The sequence below is a fragment of the Marmota marmota genome, unplaced genomic scaffold (genome assembly GCF_001458135.2).
Source record: "Marmota marmota marmota unplaced genomic scaffold, marMar, whole genome shotgun sequence".
NCBI classification, from domain to species: Eukaryota; Metazoa; Chordata; class Mammalia; order Rodentia; family Sciuridae; genus Marmota; species Marmota marmota.
The window spans coordinates 799,316-810,058 of record NW_026000142.1 but is presented as its reverse complement, the minus strand read 5'-3'; positions in this window follow the sequence as shown (position 1 = coordinate 810,058).

The window sequence follows — 10,743 nt, the reverse complement described above, 5'->3', positions numbered from 1 at the left end:
AAAGGACTGAAAAGCTAAAGATCAGATGGTCCTAAAGTTGAGCCCCTCACCATCTGTTGGCAATCATCAAAATTTATTTGATCTTATTGCATATTTACTTTGCAAAAAAAAAAAAAAAAACTAAAACCTCATTCTAATGAATGAATAGGTGAGCTACAAGGAGAATGGCCATTATAGCAGAGCTCATTAGTGTAGCAAGTGAAAATCATTCCCATCGCCACATAACAAACACAATTAATACAATATAATTGTTCTGTCTTTGTCCATGTCCCTCACATCAGCTTCATAAAAAGGTTCTTAGGTTTTCCTGGCCTTTTGTGGTTTAGTTGAAGGGCTTTGTCTGTAATTTCACTGTCATTGTTTATTGTGTGTTTGTCCATACAATTTGCTCTTGTAAAATTTCTGGGTGACTGCATGTATCCATTAGGAAAGTAGGTCAATCAGCCACTTAGGTTCCCCCTCTAATCTGCATCAGCACCTGTGATTTCATTATCTGCCCAGATTTACAAAGCAGAAAACTCAGTTCTTTCCTCTATCTCTGGTCCTCATATCCCATCAGTTATCAAATTCTAACTGTTTTTCCTACTTGTTTTACTCTGTGGATATTTGGGGGCTTCCTCCCTTCTTTTTCAACTGTCGTGCAACTTTTCAGGTCCAGCCTTACCCAGTCTGGACTACAACCTGCCTCTTTTCTAGTCCTCTTCTAATTAGTCATTCATTACACAGAGAAAACACAAATCTGACCATTCAATCCCCTGTTAAAAGATTTCTGTTTCCACAACACTCACAGGATAAAGCCAAAAGGCATCTGTGTGGTATGGAAAGCCCCATAACCACAGTTGTCCCCTGCCTGTTCACCTCTCAAGCTCCCCTCTCCCTTCTCATAGCTTATGCCCTCCAGCAAAACCACAGTGAGTAATTTATAAAGCAACTACTAATAAATAATTAAGCAATTCTTATTATAATCAACTCATGACATGCTTCAGGGATGAATATTTTTATTCGTTCTTGAGGTCTGTTTTTTAGTATTGAAAAATTAGCTGCTTGGCTTTTAGGCTGTGAGCCTTGCAGAAGCAGCAGAACAGACCATGCCACCAGCTGTCACACAGGAGCATCTGTGCGAGAGGTCTCTGCCACAGCTCAGCAAGACAAGAGGCTATATCATCGTATCTCTGAACACGTATTAGTATTTCCCACCAGTCAAGCAGTGTGCAGCTGCACAAGAGAGCCGTATATTTTCCTTTATTAAAAAATGATTGAGACAGTGTCATTCTTTGTCTAGTGTCATCTTTCATGTATCTAGCAGCACACTTTAACCATGCCGGATATTTGAAAGCTGTATCAGAAAAGGCTGGCTGCCTCAAATGAAAGCTTTTATTTAATTTAGTTCTGAAGTTGTTTGAGGAAAATAAATTGATGTTTTTAATTTTACAGTTACATTTGCATTGCAGATGGACTATTTAACAGTTCACATAATCAATAAAATTACTGCTAATGCACAGGGTGTATTAATGAGAGACACTAACATCTGAATAAATTGTTTCTTGCTGAAAATTCACAACATGCTTGTTTGCTTGCTTAAGTTTATTAATCCCAAGAAATCACCATCTTGTGATTAAAAAAATAAGTAAATGAATGTTTGCATAAAGTAATTGGCTCTTCCACATGGTATTAATTTCTTTTTAGGGACTTGTATATATTTTTTGATAAGTAGACATTCTATGCCACACTTGCAGAGAATGTGCTGATCCAAATTCATATAAGCTAACATGTTTATTCATTATTGTGCTAAAATGCCAACAAAGAAATATTTTTAAATGTCTTGAGTATACAACAAATGGGATAAAGGGAACAGTGAGCTAGTAAAAAGTAAATGCTCTGCATTTTTAACTATTAGTATTATTTTTAGACAGGATAGATAAAAGGTATTTTTATATTTTATTGAACAGCACTATAAATTGACACACAATCATAGGTGTATATGTGTGTATATTTTTTATTAAAATAATAATCAAATTACATGTACTATTGTATACCCTAATTTTAAAGAAATTTTAATAAGCAGTTTGTATGTTTGTAATTTTTTATACACAAAAGTTAAAAATTACATAAGTGACGAGAAAGCAAAACCTAGTTACACAGGTAATCACTACTTAAACTTTGGAATAATGTTCTTTTGAACAGATAGCTATAGACAGAACCACATACTACTTTAACATTACCTTAAGTCTAAATTTGGTATGAGCATTTTCTATGTTATCATATATTTTAAGGAATAATTTTAAATGGTAGAATCACCCTATAATATAGAGTGTTTTTATAATTCTGGGTATAATAAAATATTTAAACTCTTAGTTTTATAGCTAAATTTTTCATTTTTTAAGAATGTGCACTTCTTTGATTAGTCATGAGGTTAAATAAGGTTTTCAAATGGTCATAAGCCTTTTAAAAGACATATCATTTATCTTGTGAGTTCTGTATGTTACAAGAATTTTTCCAATTTTTTCATTTGTTTCATGTTGATTTTGGTGGACCAGAGTTTTTCCTTATAATCTTCTTTATAATTGTTGACATTTTTGCTTAACCAAAATTTGCAATTGTATGTTTTTAGGTGTTTAATTTTTAATTTTTCACATTTGGAATTTGTTTGGTATATAATGTGACGTAACCAAGTATCCTCGCGCATGGGTTTGAAAAGTCATCTTCATCACGCTATAAATTCTTACACATGCATTTGAATTTAAATTTGTGCTAGTGGAGTGATGAAAGTTGCAGTTCAATCTCTGGGCTACAGTTCCTTCTGTACCTGCTTAGCTAAATGTGGCATCAATTTAAAGTCATGCTTTGTTCCATCCATTCCGTAAGGCATGGTTATTAAAGACTTACATTTCAGCTTACATGCACATAAATAGATGCTTTTCCTCTTCAGATTTACATTTTCTTTTAAAGCAATACAAACTTTCTGTAGTGCACATACACAAAAAACATGAAACAATAATAAATTGTAAAAAAGCAACAAAAATCAGCTTAATCCCTTTTCATCATGATATTCAACAGCAACTACTGAGAACACTTTGACATATTTAATTCTGTGATCTTTTTTTTTTTTCAGTTTTCTCCTTGTAGACACTGCAAGAGATGTAAACAAAGGTTCTTTAATGGTTTCATAATGATGACCATTTTATTCTTCCAGCAGGGTCTTAAATTGGCTACTAATAATGAAATTCTTTATTATTTGAGTGGGTTTTGAAAGTTTTTTTTTTTAAGTCTCAACTTACAAATTCATACTCTGAAAATAGAAAACAGTTTTGTTGTTGTTTGTTTTTTGTTTTTTAATTACTCATTAAAATGGAAATTCTCTGTTTTCACCAGCGGGTGGCAATCTCAACATATACACAGCTTGACATTTTCTACAAAACAGCTTTTTGCAAAAAGGAAAACCACCTAAAATGTCTGACAACCATAACTCCAGCAGCTGTTGTTACTCTTTAGTTGTTGTGATTAAAAGAAAAAAAAAGAAAAACCTGCAGGAATAATCACAAGTGAACACATTACCCAACAGGAAACAAAATTACCTTGGTTTAATGCTGGCTTGGTGAAAATAAAAGCTGTGTTCAAATACTATTTCTCATGTGTTCATAAAAAAACAAAAATAGTTTTTTGTATATTTCCAGCTAGAATTGAGATTGAAATTTACATCAAATTTTCCATAGTTGTGTGAATTTTAACTGTTGCATTAAAAAAATTGTGGTGAATACAATCATGAGAAAACAGCAAATTTGAATTGCTATCAAAACACAGAGCTAAACCAACTTTAGAGGAGTGGAGTCTCTAAAATAATACTTATCTCTGATTTTAGAAATGAAAATGAATGTAAAATTAATTTTTTTAAGTGCACAGTTAAGTAGCCCCAATCAGATTTTGAAAGACAGCAGCTTGGGATATTTTCCCAGATAGTTTTTTTTTTAAATAAATATATATTCTTAGTTGTAGTTGGACACAAGATCTTTACTTTATTTATTTGTCTTCATGTTGTGCTGAGGATCAAATCCAGTGCCTCTACATGCTAGGCAAGCACTCTACTGCTGAGCCGCAACTCCAGCCCCAGATAGTTTTGATTTAGATATCTGTCCCCAAACCAAATATAGTACAAACACAAATTTAAAAAAAAATTGTAGATTAAAGCATACTCTTTCATGTACTATTAATGTAAAAGAAACTAAATGGAAAAAAATTACTCAAGAGAGAAAATCCTTGAAGAACGGAAGGTCTTAAAAATATGATACATCAAGGGCTGGGATTGTGACTCAGCGGTGGAGCGCTGGCCTAGCATGTGCAAGGCCCTGGGTTCGATCCTCAGCACCACATAAAAATAAAATAAAGATATTGTGTCCAACTATAACTATTAAATAAATAAATATTTAAAAATATATGATACATCAGCAATAAAGTTAGAGAGTTCATCTTCAAACCAAGAGCATGCTTCCAGACAGCTCAGGACTTTGCATCCACTCTGGCCTAGCCAGTGCTCTCTTACTGACCATGAGTCCCAGTCCCTTGGCTATCTACAGTTTGTTAATTTCGGTTATTTCTGTTCTATTGATCTAGAGCTTATTGGGTCTGGGAGAGCAGAGCAGAAAGTGTGTTTGACTCAGAATCAGCAGTGCTTAGACTCTCTGGCAAAATGGTAGGCACTCCTTCAGGAAGCTCAGTGGAATCAAGATTAAGGAGCCTCTGGGGAGAACTACTTAAGCAAAGAAAAATGGTAATAGTGATAGAACCAACCTAGAAATAGAGCCCTTGTACCTGCAAAAGGAAGGACTACTGGAATGGGGTGGGAGCTACCCTCATCCCAGTCACAGAGATTTTAAAATTCAATCATAAGCTGAAATCTAAAAACTTCAGATCTCTCCAACAGCACCTAACATCAAAGAAAGAGAAAATCTGATTCCCCTGTCACCATCCAGTTCTTCCTGCTCTAACATCTGAATAAATTGTTTCTTGCTGAAAATTCACAACATGCTTGTTTGCTTGCTTAAGTTTATTAATCCCAAGAAATCACCATCTTGTGATTAAAAATAAATAAATAAATAAATAAATAAATGTTTGCATAAAGTAATTGGGTTTCTAGACTATCTCATCAGAATTACTCTACTCAGGCTGAGTTTGTGGCTCAGTGGTATAGCACTTGCCTAGCACGTAGAGGCACTGGATTTGATCCTCAGCACCACATAAAATCAAATAAATAAAATAAAGGTACTGTGTCTATATACAATTAAAATATTTTTTAAAATAATTACAATTACCTTCCTCTCCTTGCCTCTTGTATCAATATGTCTTTAAGGTGTAGATTCCCATTATTAAACCAATGAGGAATAAAACAGTTGTACTTGGACACAAGATCTTTATTTTATTTATTTGTCTTCATGTGGTGCTGAGGATCAAATCCAGTGCCTCTAGCAATGAGGAATAAAACAGCATTTCTGTAAGTTGGATACTTTTTCTTCGTTAGTAGGATAAAGTATTCCTTCAGCTTTTTTAGAATTGACCTAGAGTTTTGAGTGCATATTTATTAGAGGTCAGTATAATTGTGAACAGCACTAAAATAGGCAGTCCGCTATCTTGATATTTCAACCATATTCAGCAACCTAAGAGGGATTAAAATGGCCTCAGTAGATGGTGATGAATGAAATAATGCATGATCAAGTGCCAAACCGAGCAAGTCAAGATGCCAAGAGCTTTACTAGTTCAGAGTCGAGGAGTAGCTGCAGCAGACAAGAGGACTTAACAGCTAACATTCACGGAGTGCTTCTTTGGTGCCAGACCTTGTTCCAGTAGCATGAGCTCATTTAATCCTCACATCAACCCTGTGAGTTAGATGCTATTATTATCTTCCGTTTACAAGCAAGGAAACTGAGGCTTAGAGATATTAAATAACTTGTCCAAAAGTACACAGCAAGTAACTGGAAATATCTGTGTCCTGAACCTAGACAGCCTGACTCCAGAGATTCTCAGAAACACTCTACTCTGCATTCTCCCTGCACAGCTGTGGCACCATCCATCTCAGGCATGCCCGAAAAATCAGAGGTGTCTCATTTAGCCTGGTTCATGGTGGCTGCTTTCTGATCTGCAGGGACTGGCACTTCCCAGCTCCCTTTTTATGTGAAACCAGGCAAACTGATCGTAATGAAATAGTCTGAAGCTCTGTCACATCTAAGTCCATTGCATTCATGAGGATCCACCCAGAGTGGCAGATTAGGGCTCCGTGAAAATGAGCAGCCCAAGTGTCAAAAAGGCCCATGATAGCAGTTTTATGAAAAAGAGTTGTTATTACCATTCACTTTTTATTTGAGGATAATAACACACATAATTCAAAACTATTTACATATTTTTCGCTCAAATAACAAGCAAGACAGATTGCATATTGTGTACAAGCATATTGCACTAGATGCTATGAGTGAGTATTTACCCCAGGGCTTGAGGAGATGTTTGGGGCTCTGCAGAAGTAGATATTCTCTTTGGGGATTTTTATTGGAAGCATACAAGGTAATCATGAGAAAGAGGAGTATGGAAAATTCTATATAGCAGTAGGAGGAAATACACCAAAAAAGAAGGGGGCTTTCTCCCCAATTAGTTAAGAATATTCATATCAATTGAAAACCAATAACCTTAGACTTATTATGATAATGCTCATAATGTCAAGAAGGAAGAGTCAAGAAAAATGACAAAGTAAAAGGAATCTCTTCTCCAGAAATAAAATATGGGATCCTTTTGACACTGTTCTTAGGGCCAGGTGAACAAAACAAAAAACTCGCCAACAAACTTGCAAATAATTACTACGAGGCTAATGGAAAGTGAAGAAAACTACCAAAGAAACTGTGATTTTATGTCCTTTGTTAAATGACTTAAACATTTCTCTAGACAAGGACTATATTTAAGGAGCCAAAAGCTGCAAAGGGAACCAGCTGGCCATGAAATATAATCCCTTTAGCTGGATGGAGGATAAACAAAGTTTAGTCCTTCGTGCAGAACATGCAATGAAGATAGAAAGCACACTGCCCTGGGATTCTGTCCAGAGCAGGTGTCAGCGGTCTCCGTGAGACGGCTGCCAAGTCTCTATTTATTCCTACTCTCACCAACTGGAAGAGGAGAGGACACTAGTCTCTTTAGGTCACTCGCACACTCTTGCCCAGAAGTGGATGACTTTGAGGCAGCTAGGTTACCTCTACAAGTATAAACACAGCAACAGATTCCTGGGTCAAGTTTGCTGCTCCATAAAAAAAAAAAAAAAAAAAAAAATTGGCTAGGATGCCCTCCCCGAAAAAGCTCCTCACACAGAATCCTATTTATGACCCCCAGGGCTTAGAACTCAGGAATTTTCTTTTACAATGCAAATACCCTTAGGACAGACCATATCTTAACATTTATTATTGCAAAAGTCTCAGAGAAGCTGAGAGCCAGGTAACAGCAGAGTTAAGATCTTGCACTCCAAAGAGAGAGCAACAGGGCCTGTGGGTTTATTTGTCCTGGGGGCCTGGGTGTGGGCAGAAGAGTGATTAGAGAAAAGCAGAGTTCTTTTACTTAAGGAAGCCGTGAATTGCTTATATTCTTATAGTTTTTCAAACTTTCTATTTGTACCTATGTTAAGACCTCAGAGGAAAAATGTTATAGATTAATTTTCAAGCTAGAATATTATATTACAATCATGTTTTACATATTTGCCACCGGGTGGGTCAGTAAACAAGAATAATTGAGATCTGATTAAAAGCAGTACACTCTAATCAGACTTACAGGAAAAATAAACAATATAGTTTGGTTTATTCCTAGTTTGCTAGAAGTTTTATTTTTTTTTACTATTATTTACCTACTTACCAGAGGCCAATGGAGCAATGTAACCAAAGTTTTCCAGGTCATCAAAATAAACAAAATCAGAGTCTCAAGTACGTTTGAATCAACTAAGGAAGCAATTACTTTTTCTATTTTATACTATATGTTTTTTTTCTTCCTCCTCCCACCACTTTATCCTAAATAAGTACTATTTAGTCTATTTAGAAGTTAACAGAAGAATTAGGTAAGATTGATGACAGAAAACTAATTAGAGACTTTTAAACTACTTCATAATTCAATTGCTTCTGTAATAAAACAGAAACCCATAGCCACCTTTGAAGGCTTCAACAGGAACTAAACAACAAAAATCCTATTGTTTCTGTGTCTTCCATTCTCAATAATATCTATAAGACATTTTGTTATTCTTAGTTCCTAATACCCCTCTGTTGCTTTTATAAGTCAAATTACACAAATTTACTTGGAGAATTATTTCTTAACCCTGCAACTCTCGATCTATGTGTTTTGTGAAGCACACCATTCTTGTCCCTGGCCAGTAAAAGCAAAAAGTCACCCAGAGACTGGGCCAGAGGCCACATGACCCAAGTTGGTGCCCAGGATCAGTGTGGAAACTGCTGAGGAGATATTTTCTCCCTTGTCTGTTGGAATTGAACCTGGGGAAGTCAGGCCAAGAGCGAGCCTGAGACTGAATTTTCTGTCATGTTAGCTAATATATTCTTTTCTTAAGCTATTTGTAATTAGGTTTCCTTTCCCATGTAGCCAAAGGAGCCCTATCAGATATAGAAACCAATTTGATTGCCTCTGCTTACCCTGAACTATTCCTTCACTCGGCATATTAAATATTTAACAAAGATGTTGTTCCTTGGCTCTAAAACATATTTTTTCTCACTTCATTCTGCCCTCCAAATTTTTCAGTAGTAATTCGTGACCTAACTGGCATCCCCTGCATATATCTGAGTTAAAAAGGACTCTTTGTCTTTGGCCCGTGACCCTAGTACATGCATTGCCATTACACACTATTTAGCTGCACATTGACTTAAATTCAGATTCCAAATTTTCACTAAATATGCTTTGAAAAGGACCGCATTGTGATGCAGCACTGTATTGAAAGGCTATTGTGATAACAGGAACTAAAGATTACCTGGCAGAAGTCAGGCAATGCAATTAGAGGCAACAGAAATTGCCAAATCTTTTAAACAGATCATCACATTTTCAAAGCTAGAAGAGATTTGTGAAAATGATACATGCTTAGAAAGAACACAGTTAGGCCCCCAAATAGATATCTGTCAAAAAAATCTTTGGCAGACTTTCAAGAGAAGCTATTCAACTTCCAGAAATCCTTAATTCAATTAAAAATAAAAAGAAAGGATGAGTTTCATCAAATAGGAAACGCAGACAAAATTCCCAGTGCTCTCCCATGTTGTGGTATCAAAGTATTGATCCCAGACATGTTAAAAAACTTAGTATTCTAGGAAGTATATTTTCTGTATGGTGCTATATATGATTATCTGTATATGAGAATGATTCAGTGGAGCATTTAGACCCAAAATATGAAGAAGAGTTAAAACCAATCCTTATGAAGTTATAGACGTAAAATGCCATTGCTTTCATAAATTTATTGACATACAGGTACTAAATTTTATTTCTGATTCTAACATATGTCTCTTCCCATACCAAACCAGAGAATAAAAGAAAGAAAGAAGGGAGGAAGGGAGGGAGAAAAGAGAGAAGATTGTTAACAGGACAGGAAACTTCATAAGATTCTTAAAAGAAAGACTGGCAGCCATTGCAATGAGTCAAAATTACAGCCATAAACTTAGGAGGCATCCACTGTGTGGGAAGGCATTGTAATTGGAAGTCATTACAATTTGGGCCTTTGGGGCAGGAAATCTTTGTGACCTTTGGGGCAGGAAATCTTTGGGCCCTTTACATCTGGAGTATGTCACAGCTACTAGGCTAAGGAGTCAAGACAGACATCCTGAAAGAAAATACTACCCTTACTATAGCCGTGTCTTATTGTATAAGAATTACATCATTCCCACGGGGAGTCAAATTGGATTCCATGCAGGAGACTGCCACAGCCCAGCCTATATGCAGGAGAATTCTGTCATGGAGATAAAAGTCCAAAAAAGATTTACAAACCCCTGGCAACACCATGAAACATTGTCAATAAACTCAGCCCCTCACTGCACCAGAAAGAACTTACACCTGAGGAAACAAATTAATAGAAAGAATTTCAAAGAATATTGAATACTGTAGAAGAAATAAAACAGAGAATTTAGTCAAATTAAAAAAATAAGAACAAATGTTTATGAAATAAGTGGTAATAGAAGTAACCAGCAAAAAGTTTTAAAAATTTAAAATATACTCATTAAAAATATACAATTTAATAAATAGACTGAATAACATATTAAATCTACTGCAGAGTAAATTGGTGATATATATTGCTGATGAATTCTTCCAGAACATAAAGCAGAGGTAATGAGATGTAAATTGTGGAGAAATTTTTAAGAGACATAGCAAGTAGATTCAAGAGTTTGAATATTCGACTTAAAGAATTTCCATAAGAGGGGAAAAGGGCAAAGAGAAATAGCTATGTGGCAGAAACAGAAGCAAAGAACTTTTGAGAACAGAAAGAGTTGGAATTCCTTTGTCATAATGTTTTACCAAGTGCTTCTAGAAGCTACATTTAGTACAAAAAAAAAATCTAAACAATTGGAGTAAAATTTCCAAACATAAAAAAGAAAAAAAAGTTTTATATTCCTCTCTTTCTCTTCTGCAAATTGATTTTCTTCCTTCCCAGTCTTTCTCTTGGAGGTGGCATCACGGCCAGAGGCACTGGAGGGAGCAGTGGGATTGGGAATGAAGAGATTGTGGGACTAAGGGACTACCAGTGCC